This window comes from Protopterus annectens, chromosome 9.part0 (assembly GCF_019279795.1).
Source record: "Protopterus annectens isolate FY-2018-M chromosome 9.part0, PAN1.0, whole genome shotgun sequence".
NCBI classification, from domain to species: domain Eukaryota; kingdom Metazoa; phylum Chordata; order Ceratodontiformes; family Protopteridae; genus Protopterus; species Protopterus annectens.
The window spans coordinates 1,610,151,242-1,610,162,869 of record NC_056743.1 but is presented as its reverse complement, the minus strand read 5'-3'; positions in this window follow the sequence as shown (position 1 = coordinate 1,610,162,869).

The window sequence follows — 11,628 nt, the reverse complement described above, 5'->3', positions numbered from 1 at the left end:
GTAACCAAATCTCTTGAGCTTTTCACTTACCCATAATGCAAGTCCCCCAATTACTTCAGATCTCATTTGCTGCTTCAAGCTAACAGACATGGTCTACCATTTCTCTCAAGCTGTACAACTTAGGTAAGTAAAATTTTTTTGTATTTCCCTTTATCTAAAATCACTACTTAGTATTTCTTACCTCTCGTCTTTGTATTTACTATATGAGCCAAAATGCTATTGCATTCTCAATTTTTTAGGATCCAGTGTTGAGACCAGGTCCTTTAGACTTCTCTTCCTAGAAGATTCAGAGGAAGAAGATTTTGAAGATGAAAGCCTTGGTTTAGGCAATTCCAATATGGCTTCTACAAAGGAAGATGGCAAAAGACCCTTTAAAATTAACTAGTTCTTACATTCCTTAAGAGCGTTGGGACTGAAGCCATGGCAAATTGAGCAATCCTCTTGTAAATGAAGAGGGCCCAGGCAATAAACAAAGCGTGTGGGCATTGGAAACTGGCAATTTATGCCTACACTTAGAACATTTTTTAAACCTGGAATACTGAAACAGGTAACTGGGATCCAATCAAATGCCCCTTCATGGAGATTGGGGTCAACTTCTCGATCAGAGGAGTGCCCTATGCATCAAAGGGAAAATTTGACTGTAATACTAAAAGTATAGTCTATTTGGTCCAATGTCAAGCCTGCCCAGATTTTTATATTGGGAAGTCGGACAGGAAACTAAAAGAAAGGGTTTACGAACATCTTTACAGCATTAGAACATCAAAGCAGGAAAATGCTCTGGCTAGACATGTGAATGCTTTCCCATTACACTCTTTTAAATTTAGAGTGATTGACCAGGTTACGAGTGATGGAAGGGGTGGCCCTAGTTCATTATTCCTAGAAAAACTGGAATTAATATGGCAAATTCGTACTAGGGCCTGCTACCCGCCAGGACTGAATGAAGTTTATTCCATATCTTGCATCCTTAAACTAAAGAGCTTAATGAGGTGAATATATACCCTATTCACTTCAGCCTGCAAGAAAGGTTTCATATTTTTGCTTAAACAAGGATGTATCTAAATAGTCAAAAATGTACTTATTTGTTCATTTAGGTAAATACATGTTTATACATATACATGGTTATTCACATTCACTTAGTTGTTATCTACACATGAATGTGTTTGCATTTAGAGTTGTTTATGTGAATGTGTACATTCTTATTTAATCTTTTATCATATTCATCGAATGTCTTTTACAGGATGGTTTTCTCTGCTCCAGTCTTTATAGCTTTTTAGCTTGATGGTTTTAAACTCAGACAACATGGGGATAATATAAGTGTTATGTTATATATTTATTCATTCTACTTTTTAGAACTGTCATTATTAACTACTATTGAAAGTTATTTAAGATTTTAATAGTTTTTCACACAGTGGTAAAGTATTTTATTTTATACTGTTTTCAATTTTACACTTCATTCTTGACTTCTCACTTTTTACTGTTATCTTAACTATTGGTTTTAATGTTAGCATGGTTTTTAAATATTTCTGAATATACTTTTAAAAGGTCTTATAAGAGTGTTTTCGAACTAATGAGCTATATTTATATTTACACATATACAAATATATTTACTGTATACATACTTGTTTTACAAGAAGCTGGATTTTTAAAGAAGCATACAATGGGTTAATTGTTCTTTCCTGCTTACCTTGGGGGCGGGTTTGCCTTTTGCTTGGAGGAAGTTGATGTGGTTTGAACTTGTCTATACTGTTTGAAACATTCTTGTTGCAACTGTCTGATGAAGTCTCACTAAGGGGTGAGATGAAAAACACTTTATGGTTACTGTTTTTTATTGTTTTTATCGTTTGTTTGAAGCAAAGTCTGAAGAATAAACTTTGGAAACTACTACTGTGTGCGTGCCTCAAGCCCTCTTGCCTGCATTCCTATTTTTGCAGTTACCTGTTTCAGTATTTCGGGTTTAAAAAATGTTCTAAGTGTAGGCTTAAATTGCCAGTTTCCAGTGCCCACACGCTTTGTTTATTGCCTGGGTCCTCTTCATTTACAAGAGGATTGCTCAATTTGCCATGGCTTCAGTCCCAACGCTCTTACGGAATGTAAGAACTAGTTGATTTTAAAGGGTCTTTTGCCATCTTCCTTTGTAGTAGCCATATTGTAATCGCCTAAACCAAGGCCTTCATCTTCAAAATCTTCTTCCTCTGAATCTTCTAGGAAGAGAAGTCTAAAGGACCTGGTCTCAACACTGGATCCCAAAAAACTGAGAGTGCAATAGCGTTTTGTCTCATTGGTGCAGACCGTTTCAACTCTACTGGGTCTGACCCTGATAGATTCGGATCAGACACATACTGAAATTGGTACACCTTGTTTGCTGTAGCGTAGACTAGATCCAGGCCTGCTGAATCTAGCTTTGTTTGTATGCTTGTTGTTTGTTTGCTTGTTATTTCCCTGAAACACTAATTCCACCTAAAACGCGGCTTTTCAGCGCTTCTGTGGATCCCTAGTGATATCTGCATTGCTTACTGAACTTATTTCCTTGTTTAACTTGAAAGAAAGTTACTGTTTGTCATTTTTGCATTTAAGTTACCTGTAACACATTGCATTTAAGTTACCTGGCACTTGCTCACTAAGTCAGCACTAAAAAATTAAAAGCACTACACCCTCACAAACTCCCCTTGAGTACCTTGTTCCCCATTGGCCCTTTTTTCAATTATAAAGGAATTCCCAATACTATTCTAGCATGTCCAAAGGTCAGTTGTCAATCTCCTCTCCGGTCCAGCTGGTGAATCTGGGAATCTTGAGGCAATGTTACAATTGCCTCATGTACACAGACAACCCTCTTCTCCTCCCAACAAATTCCAACACATGTGAGAGATGCAACCATGTAGCCAAACTGGAGGCTAAGCTGTCTCAACTCAGTACTGGCGTAACCAGTCAGGAGGAGAAGGAAACCACACTCACTACAATTCCAGTCTCACATAGACCTACCACGACAGCAAACCAAACACATAAACACACAAAAACATACTCGGAGGCTCTAAATAAAAATCTGCCTAAGCAGCAGAGACCTCCAAAGCAGACACCCAAGCAACTGCTCCCCCAAAACAAAACACATGCAACACATAGCTCACAAAGCCAGTGTGCCAAACAGTCACAGCCCTTAAGGCTAAACAACACACTCGATACACTTGTAATAGGTGACTATTGTCAGGCACACTGACATCCCGCTCACCAGGCTGAACAAGGAGAAGGTCACAGTGAGCTGCCTGTCGGGTGCTAGTATCCGCCACATAACACAAGCACTCAGGTCACTCCAAGGCAAGTACAAATATGACTCAGTCATTGTCCATGCTGGTGTGAATGACCTGAGATGTACCTCCCTGGACTACATGAAAAGAGACATACAGGAGCTCTCTGAGCATGTAGCCCAGGCCGGTATGACCCTGACCTTGAGTAGCATCTTACCCTCACCAAGAATGATGCCACAATAAGAAGACAAGATGATCAATTTCAACAATTGGCTTAAGTATTGGTGTCATTCAAAGGGGATCCAATGCCTGTCAGCCCGTGATGACATGCTCGACAAGCCATGATGTTTCGCTAGGGATGGCTTGCACCTGTCACCCCTGGGCTTTCGGATATTGGCAAAGGCTCTTGCTACCCCCATAGTGCCTTTTTTAGGCAAGGCTCAAAAGACAAACCCACCTCCATAGGTATCACAAGGGATAAGAAACTAAGAGTAATGCTACTCAACGCCAGAAGTCTAAACCTCAAGATGCACGCACTCGAAACTCTCATTAGCATGGAGAACATCGATATCTGTGCAGTAACAGAAACCTGGTTCAAGGCTCTCAAGAGCACCCCAGCATTACAGGTTATACCTCATACCATGCTTTTTGGCCCCAAAACTTGGACGAACCACAAAAGGGGGGGAGTATCAATATTCGTCAAAGATACTCACACCTCCAGGTTGGTGGCACAGCACGAAGCATCAGAGACTATCCATGTGCAACTAACAGTGGGTAAAACTGCCTTCCAGTTTATAGCCTGCTACAGACCACCCTCCCAAACCCAGGAACCCCACTCAGCCTTCCTGAGAACACTGGAAAATATGAAGGTCTCTCCAAACACCATTATATTGGGTGACTTCAACTACCCAAACATAGACTGGGAGCATTACTCTAGCTCCAACACCTTAGCCCAAAGGTTCCTAGAATTTATAAACTCAAATGCTATGGAACAACTTGTTACCACTCCCACAAGAGGGGAAAACATACTGGACCTGATCATCACCAACATGGGGACTCTATGCTCCAGACCAGAAGTGTATCCCTCACTGGTAAGATCAGACCATAAACTAATCTCACTGGATATTCACATCCCGACCCCACCCCCTGCCCAGAAAACCACAGTGAAAAACTTCTCTAAAGCAAATTTCACACTCTTCAAAACCGAGGTGGAATCCTTCAAAGCCCCCGGGCCTGTGGAAAATATGTCCCAGACCGCAGAATCCTTTATAAACGCATTCTATGAACACCTTCAGGAATGCATGGATCATGCAATCCCAAATAAAACCAAGACCCAATCCTCCAAAGGCAGATGTCCTTTCTGGTGGACCCCAGCCATAAACAAACTATACAATAGAAGGAGGAAGCTACTACATGATAGAGCAAAATCCCAAAAAGGGAAGGCATCACTGATCAGTATTAGCAAAAAACTACGGGCACTCATAAAATCGTCTAAGGCCAGCTTCGAGAGAAAAATTGCACAGGACACTAAGGATAATCACAAGGCTTTCTTTAGTTATGTTAGGAACCTGGGTGGGAATTCCCAGATATGCTCAGAATTAGTCCAAAATGACAAAAAATTCACCGAACCCACAGACATTGCCAACATCCTAGCTGACAGGTTCAGTGCAAACTTTTACCCCCCCCTCACCAAAAGGGCAAATATCTATCCCAGCAGACTGCTGCCCCCCTGATATCTCAAATGCTCAGGTAAGAGCCGCCCTCTCCAAAGCAAAAAGCACAGCATCAATGGGACTAGACAGTGTCCCGGGCTGCATCCTACATGAACTCCAAGAAGAGCTAAACCCAAACATAAAACTACTGTTCAATCTCAGCTTTACTACAGGATATGTATCCAAAGAGTGACGTACAGCAACAGTGGTCCCTCTCCACAAAGGTGGTGCCTCAACGGATCCTGGAAACTATCGCCCCATAAGCCTGACTAGCTTGGTCTGCAAAGCTATGGAAAGGATCATCATGGACCTCATAAATAAAGATACTGGGAACCTACAGACACTGGATCCTACCCAGTTTGGCTTTGTTAAGGGCAGATCCTGCCTCTTAAACCTGGTCGATTTCTTTGAAACAGTCACCAAGGCCATTGACGAGGGGAAGGTGGTCCACACAGCCTACCTGGACCTCACAAATGCCTTCGATACAATACCCCACTCGGGCATTATAGATAAGCTCACCAGCTTAAATATAAACCCCTATGTCACTAGATGGGTTGCAAACTGGCTCAAGGACAGAACCCACATGGTTAGAATTGCTGGAGCCATGTCAGACTCCAAACCATTTACAAGTGGAGTCCCACAAGGCTCAGTCCTGGGACCTCTCTTGTTCGGTATATATTTCTTGGAGGTACAGGCCAACACGGAAGGACTGTGGCTGACCAAGTTCACAGATGACTGCAAACTGGGCACCATAATCGACTCTCCAGCCAACACAAGCATCCTCCAAAAGGGCCTCATAGAAACAGACAACTGGTGCCAGAGCCATGGCCTCAAGCTAAATGCCAAAAAGTGTATAGTCATCCCCTTTGGCAAAAACAAAGTGCCCACAAATTACCACATAGGTGGTAATCCATTAAGTACAGAAGAACTAATTAGGGACCTGGGGACCCAAGTTGATAGCAATCTCTCATTTGACAACCATGTGGCCAAAGTGGTTAGAAAAACATTTGATATAGCCCACCTAATCATGAAGGGATTCACATCTAGATCAGGGGAGGTCATCATGCCTCTTTACTCATCCCTCATCAGGCCCATAATTGAGTACAATGCCCCTTTTGGGATGTACCTTACCAGACACCTGCAGCAACTGGAAAGACCCCAAAAGTACCTCACTAAGAGGATCAAAGGGCTCAAACAGATGCCATATGCTGCCCGGTTAAAGAAACTCCAGCTCTACTCAGTGGCATACCGCCTGCTCAGAGGCGATCTGTGCCTGACGTATAAAGCCATGTCCAACCCGGAATTAATGGACATGCTGCACCTCAGAAAATCCAAATCCCATCGAGTACGACTTTCGAGAGACTTGAACCTCAGCACTGAAATAAATAGGACATGCTGGAGGGACAGATTCATAACCCAGAGGCTCCCTTCACTCTGGAATAAAATCCCAGTCCAGGTTAGGCAGAGTCCCTCATTGACTCTCTTCAAGAGGAATCTTGATGAGTGGATGGGAGATCGTAGGTTTACCCCGGGTATCACTTCTGTGTCACTGTTAGACAGAGGCACAGTATACTAACCTCGAAAAAGGGAATAGCAAAATTAATTTAAAATGGGTGGCGAAAGCCAAACACACTCTGGCTAGGCTTATAAATGCCCTAGGGCAGATAGCCTAGTATGAACCTATGAACCTATGAACCAGACTCTACTTTATCAGATCAGACACTGACAGAAGTTGTAGAGATGCCTTTACTTCCACACAACAGGAACTCCTCATCTGTGGATGCACTCCCTGGCAGGTGCCCATCCGCCAGTTTGCAAAGCTGCAAGGACCTACGTCTCCATCCGTACTCTCCACTCATTCTTCCAAAAGCTTCACAGAAGATGATGTGGAGAGAGTAGTGAGGAAGATCCTATTGGCACAGGGGCAGATTGGTTTCCCTTTGGCACCTACCCCACTGGGTCAGGATGTCCTTCTCTGACACTTTTTGTTGCTCAGGAATCCCAAGATCCTAGCTGTCCAGGTCCGTCAGTCTTGGAGCCGAGGATTTCTGTTTCCTCGGATCTGAGATCTTCTCTGAGACTTCCAGTTCACTCGGATCTGGAGAACTCTTGGAGCCAAAGTCTGCCTGTCGGATTTGGAGTGCAGCACTCAACTCTGAAGTTTTCGGAGCTGTCTCTATGTCTCAGAGCCTTGGCACTGGACAGTTTGGCTCTGGCTTCCACCTCAGGGGTACTGCTATTGGAGGGTTGGGGGCAGTAATTCAGAAGCTCACCTTCTCAGATCAGAACTTCTCTTCCTCTCCTTCGAGCTCTGTCTTCAAGGCTGTGAAGAGACTTTTCTCTGCCTCAGCAGATCTGATGGAGATTTCACCCCTTGCATTATAGATATGCTACTATTAAGAGCCTGTCTACTTTTCTCCTCAGGTGCATCCAGGACCAAAGTCCCAGGTTTCCCCTCTGAGAATTCTGATTTCCTCTTCCAGTACCTCTCCAGAGCATCTCACTGAGAAGCTGCCCTGAAACAGGACATGGTAGAAGAATCACATGGAGTCCTGACAGGAGTCCATCACTGAAGACACAGATTTCGATGAAGGCAAAGGGTCCCCACGCTCTCTTTTGGAGACATACTAGAAATTCTGAAACAGAGAGGTGGCTGGACTACCTCCAACCCTAAGTTCAAGGAATCTGTTCTCCTGGAGGCCTTCAGTACTGGACCTTCTACCTCCAGGGTGACTCCACCCACCAGTGAGCTCATTGATATGGTCTCTCAGCGGGTGTGGAAGGAGTCTGACTCTGTAGAACCCATACCTTGTAGACCAGACAGGATGACAGTACCACCTGAGGGCAGACAGTTCTGGGGAAAGGGGGTTTCAGTTGATGCCATGGTCGAAGCAGGGGCCATGAAGAAAGAACTCGCTGAGGAGAGTTTTACTGTCCATCCCCTTAACAGTGAGTCACAGGCAATGGACAGTTTAGGGAAGCATGTCTTTTCTTCAGTGACCTTTGCTCTAAGGTCACTGAACTACTTGGCACACCTTATTAGACTTCAGAAGGATTTTACTAAGGAGTTGTCAAATACTCTCACAGGAGTCATTTCTGGAGAGGTTCAAGATTCTGCAACATCTCAGTTGGCAACTCTACAGTCTATATCTAACTCTTTTATGAGCTTAGTTTCCAACATAGCTCAAAGAACCTCAAGAGCAGCAGGTTCAGGCATTTCCGTAAGGAGGCATGCCTTGATGTGGTTGTGATTTTGTGGAACCATTTAAGTCCTCTTTCGTCAATGCTCCTTTTGATGGAACTATGCTGTTTGGCCCTAAAATAAAGGAAATGCTGTCCAGGTGTGAGAAGGATGGGAAGACCTTGCCTGCTGTGGGCATACATTTTCTGGCTCCCCAAAGATCTTATTCCAAGAATCAGTGGAGTAGCTGGAAGATGTGGTTCCAAACGTCTAAAGGTCCTTTCCAAGGCACATGTGGAGAAGGTTCCCCCAGGGGCAGTGGAGGGAACTTGAATGGACAACGATGCTCTTGTAGCAGAAGTGGCCCACAAAACCAGGGTTCACAGGAATCTTTCTTTGACAAACCCTACCAGTGCTCCTGAATGGAGGCCCGACTGTCCACCTGTGGCGGCAGTCAGGAGGTGCTTATCCCTGCACCAGAGAACCTGGGTAGACTTAACAAAAGATACCTGGGTTCAGAGGATTATTTCCAGAGGTTATATAATACCTTTTTCCCTTCTGCCTCCAACTCTAAGAAAGATCCCCGATATTCCACCCAGCCAGAAGGATCAAGCAGCAATCCAAATTCAAAAGCTGCTAGAAGAGAGTCATCCAAGACATCCTACCAGATCAAATAGGATCCGGAACTTACTCAGGGTTCTTTTTAGTGCCAAAGAAAGCAGGGGACTGGAAACCAATTTTGGATCCCACCAATCTAAACAGGTCAGTTCAATGAACCAAATTCCAGATGGTGACAGTTCGGTCCATTCTACACTTTCTGGGCAAGGATGACTGGATGTGCTGTATAGATCTTCAGCATGCCTATTATCATATAAAAATGAACAGATGAACCCGAAAGTCCGTACACTTCTGGCTGGGAGCAAGTTATTACCAATTCAGGACTGGAAAAAAATGACAGTGTAGAATCCTCAAGACAATGAGGTTAGGCCAAGCCCAGGGGGACGATGGCACCTTGTTGAGAAGGAAGTAGCAGTCCACAAAAATCACAAAAACTGATCGGCCAAAAAAGAGCATAAAGATGACAGAGTCGACTATTGAGGATAAGAAAGAAATTATGTGTTGTTACTATTATGCAAAAAGCCCAGAATTTCCAGACAGAAGATATAGAAAATGATTAAGGGAGAAATTAGAGGAAAGAAAAATACTTCCACAAGAAAAACCGTCAGAGGCTTCAAATAAATATTTGTGTTCATTAATACAATAGATTTATAAAATATATTATATAGATCAAGAAACTTTGAGGCATTTGGAAAAAGAGCCAACTGATGAAGTGCGAAAATATAAAAACAAAATTGAGAGACTTTTGAAACATATAAAAAGGAAATATGGACATGGGAAACAAAGAGATCTGATATGGTGCAATATTTATGCAAATGAGAAAGCCAAATTAATCAACACAAAAAAGGCAGTCCCAAAGATATCCAAAGAGGAATACAGGCAAAGGCATCCAGATATGGAAAAACAATAAAAAAATAAGATCACAAAGAGGGAACATAGAATAGAAGATTAAGTACAAGTTAAACAAATAGAAGTTGAAGGTATGGGATACTTGTGAAGTGAAGTATTTATTGTAGAAAGTCTAACACAGGTTTTATCATGGCATGATGTAACAATGATTCCCCAAAGTAAGGAGAAACAGGAGGAGCATGAGACATCCGAAGAAGAAATATGGACATGGGAAAGAAAAAGAAATTTAAGATGGTGTAATATCTATGCAAAGAAGAAAGTAAAACTAATTAATAAAAAAAGAGCAGCACCAAAGATATTTGAAAATATATACAGGCAAAGGCATACAGATATGGAAAAGTTTACAGTACAAAAAAAATAATAAAACAAAGAAGAAAAGTAGAAAAGAATATTAGTAATTGAGAAGTTAAAGAAAGAGCAACTGAGGTTACCTGCAAAGTGAAGGATTTAATATAGAAAATCTAACTCAGATAACATCACAGCAGGATAGAGCAATGAATCCCCAAATTAAGGAGAAACCAGTGGAGTGGGAAACATCTGATCAGTTGCCATATGAAGATACCTTGAAGCCTTCCATAGTAAACCAGTACAAATGTTCAGTCGGAGTTGCACAGCAAGGATAGGAACAAGAAACTGTGGCAATTCAATGGTGTGGAATGATAGGCCAGTGAGTTCTCATATGAAAGAGCAATGGAAGACAGAAGATGAAACTGAAGAGAATGTGGCACAGGGAGATGCTCTGGAACTTTCTATAGAATGCCTGCATGAAATGGAGAACAAAGAATGTGCTCTCAGTTTAGAAGTAAATGATCTAAGAGAAGAGTTGCTTGATTTAATAGAGGTGGACAGACATATTAAGGTCGGTGAAAGAAATAGATTACAGAAAGTCAATAAAACCCAAAAAGTTAGAAGTTTGATAAAACAAATGAACATTAGGACTGTGCATAGAGATTTATGCAATATAACAGAAGTAAATAGGATATATTACTGAGCAGCTAAATTAATAACAGATAAAGTATTACCAAAGAAACACAGAGTAGTTACAGGAAAGGAAAGAGCTGAGGGTTCAGGCATAGTTATGAGATGCCATGCCTGGATGCACCTTTGTGACTTGGCGGACCCTTTCAAGTCTTCCTTCCTGAATGCTCCCATTGAAGCATCTTCCCTTTTTGGCTCCAAGGTGAAGGACACTCTGGCCAGGTGTGAGTAGGACAGTAAGACCCTGTCTGCTGTAGGTCTACATTTTTCCAACCCTCAACGTTCCTTTTCCAGGAACCAGAGAAGTAGCAAAATGTGTCACAAAAAATCTCAGGGTCCTTTCCGTGCCATGCGTGGTGATGATACCCCCAGGGGCAGAGGGGGTAACAATTCTGGAAGTCACCCCTAGTGACTGAGACAGTGGGGGTCCACGTAATCAGAGAGCCAGAGATTCTTTCTCTGGGCAGCCTTATCAGCGCTCCTGAAGAGCGGCCCGATTGCTTTCCTCTGGAAGCATTTGGGGGTCATTTCACTGTGCACCAAGCTGCCTGGCATTCAATGACCACTGATTGTTGGGTGCAGAAGATCATAACCAGAGGTTACACCATTCCCCTCATCCCTTACACAAAGCTTCCAGCAAACCTTCCCGATGTTCCACCCAGTCAAAGGGAAGAAGCAGCTGTGGAAATAAACAAGCTGTATGAAAAAAGAGTTATCCAGTTAGTCCCACCAGACAAATGCAGATCCAGATTTTACTCAAGATTCTTTTTGGTGCCAAAAAAGACAGGGGACTGGAGACCCATTCTGGGTCTCAGCAATTTGAACAAATCTGTTGCCCAAACCAAATTCTGGATGGTCACGGTTCAGTCCATTCTCCCTTTTCTAAGGGAAGGCGATTGGATGTGCTCTATAGACCTTTGGGATGCGTATTACCACATAAAATTGGACAAACGCTCCAGGAGTCTTCTTCACTTCTGGCTAGGAGCCAGTC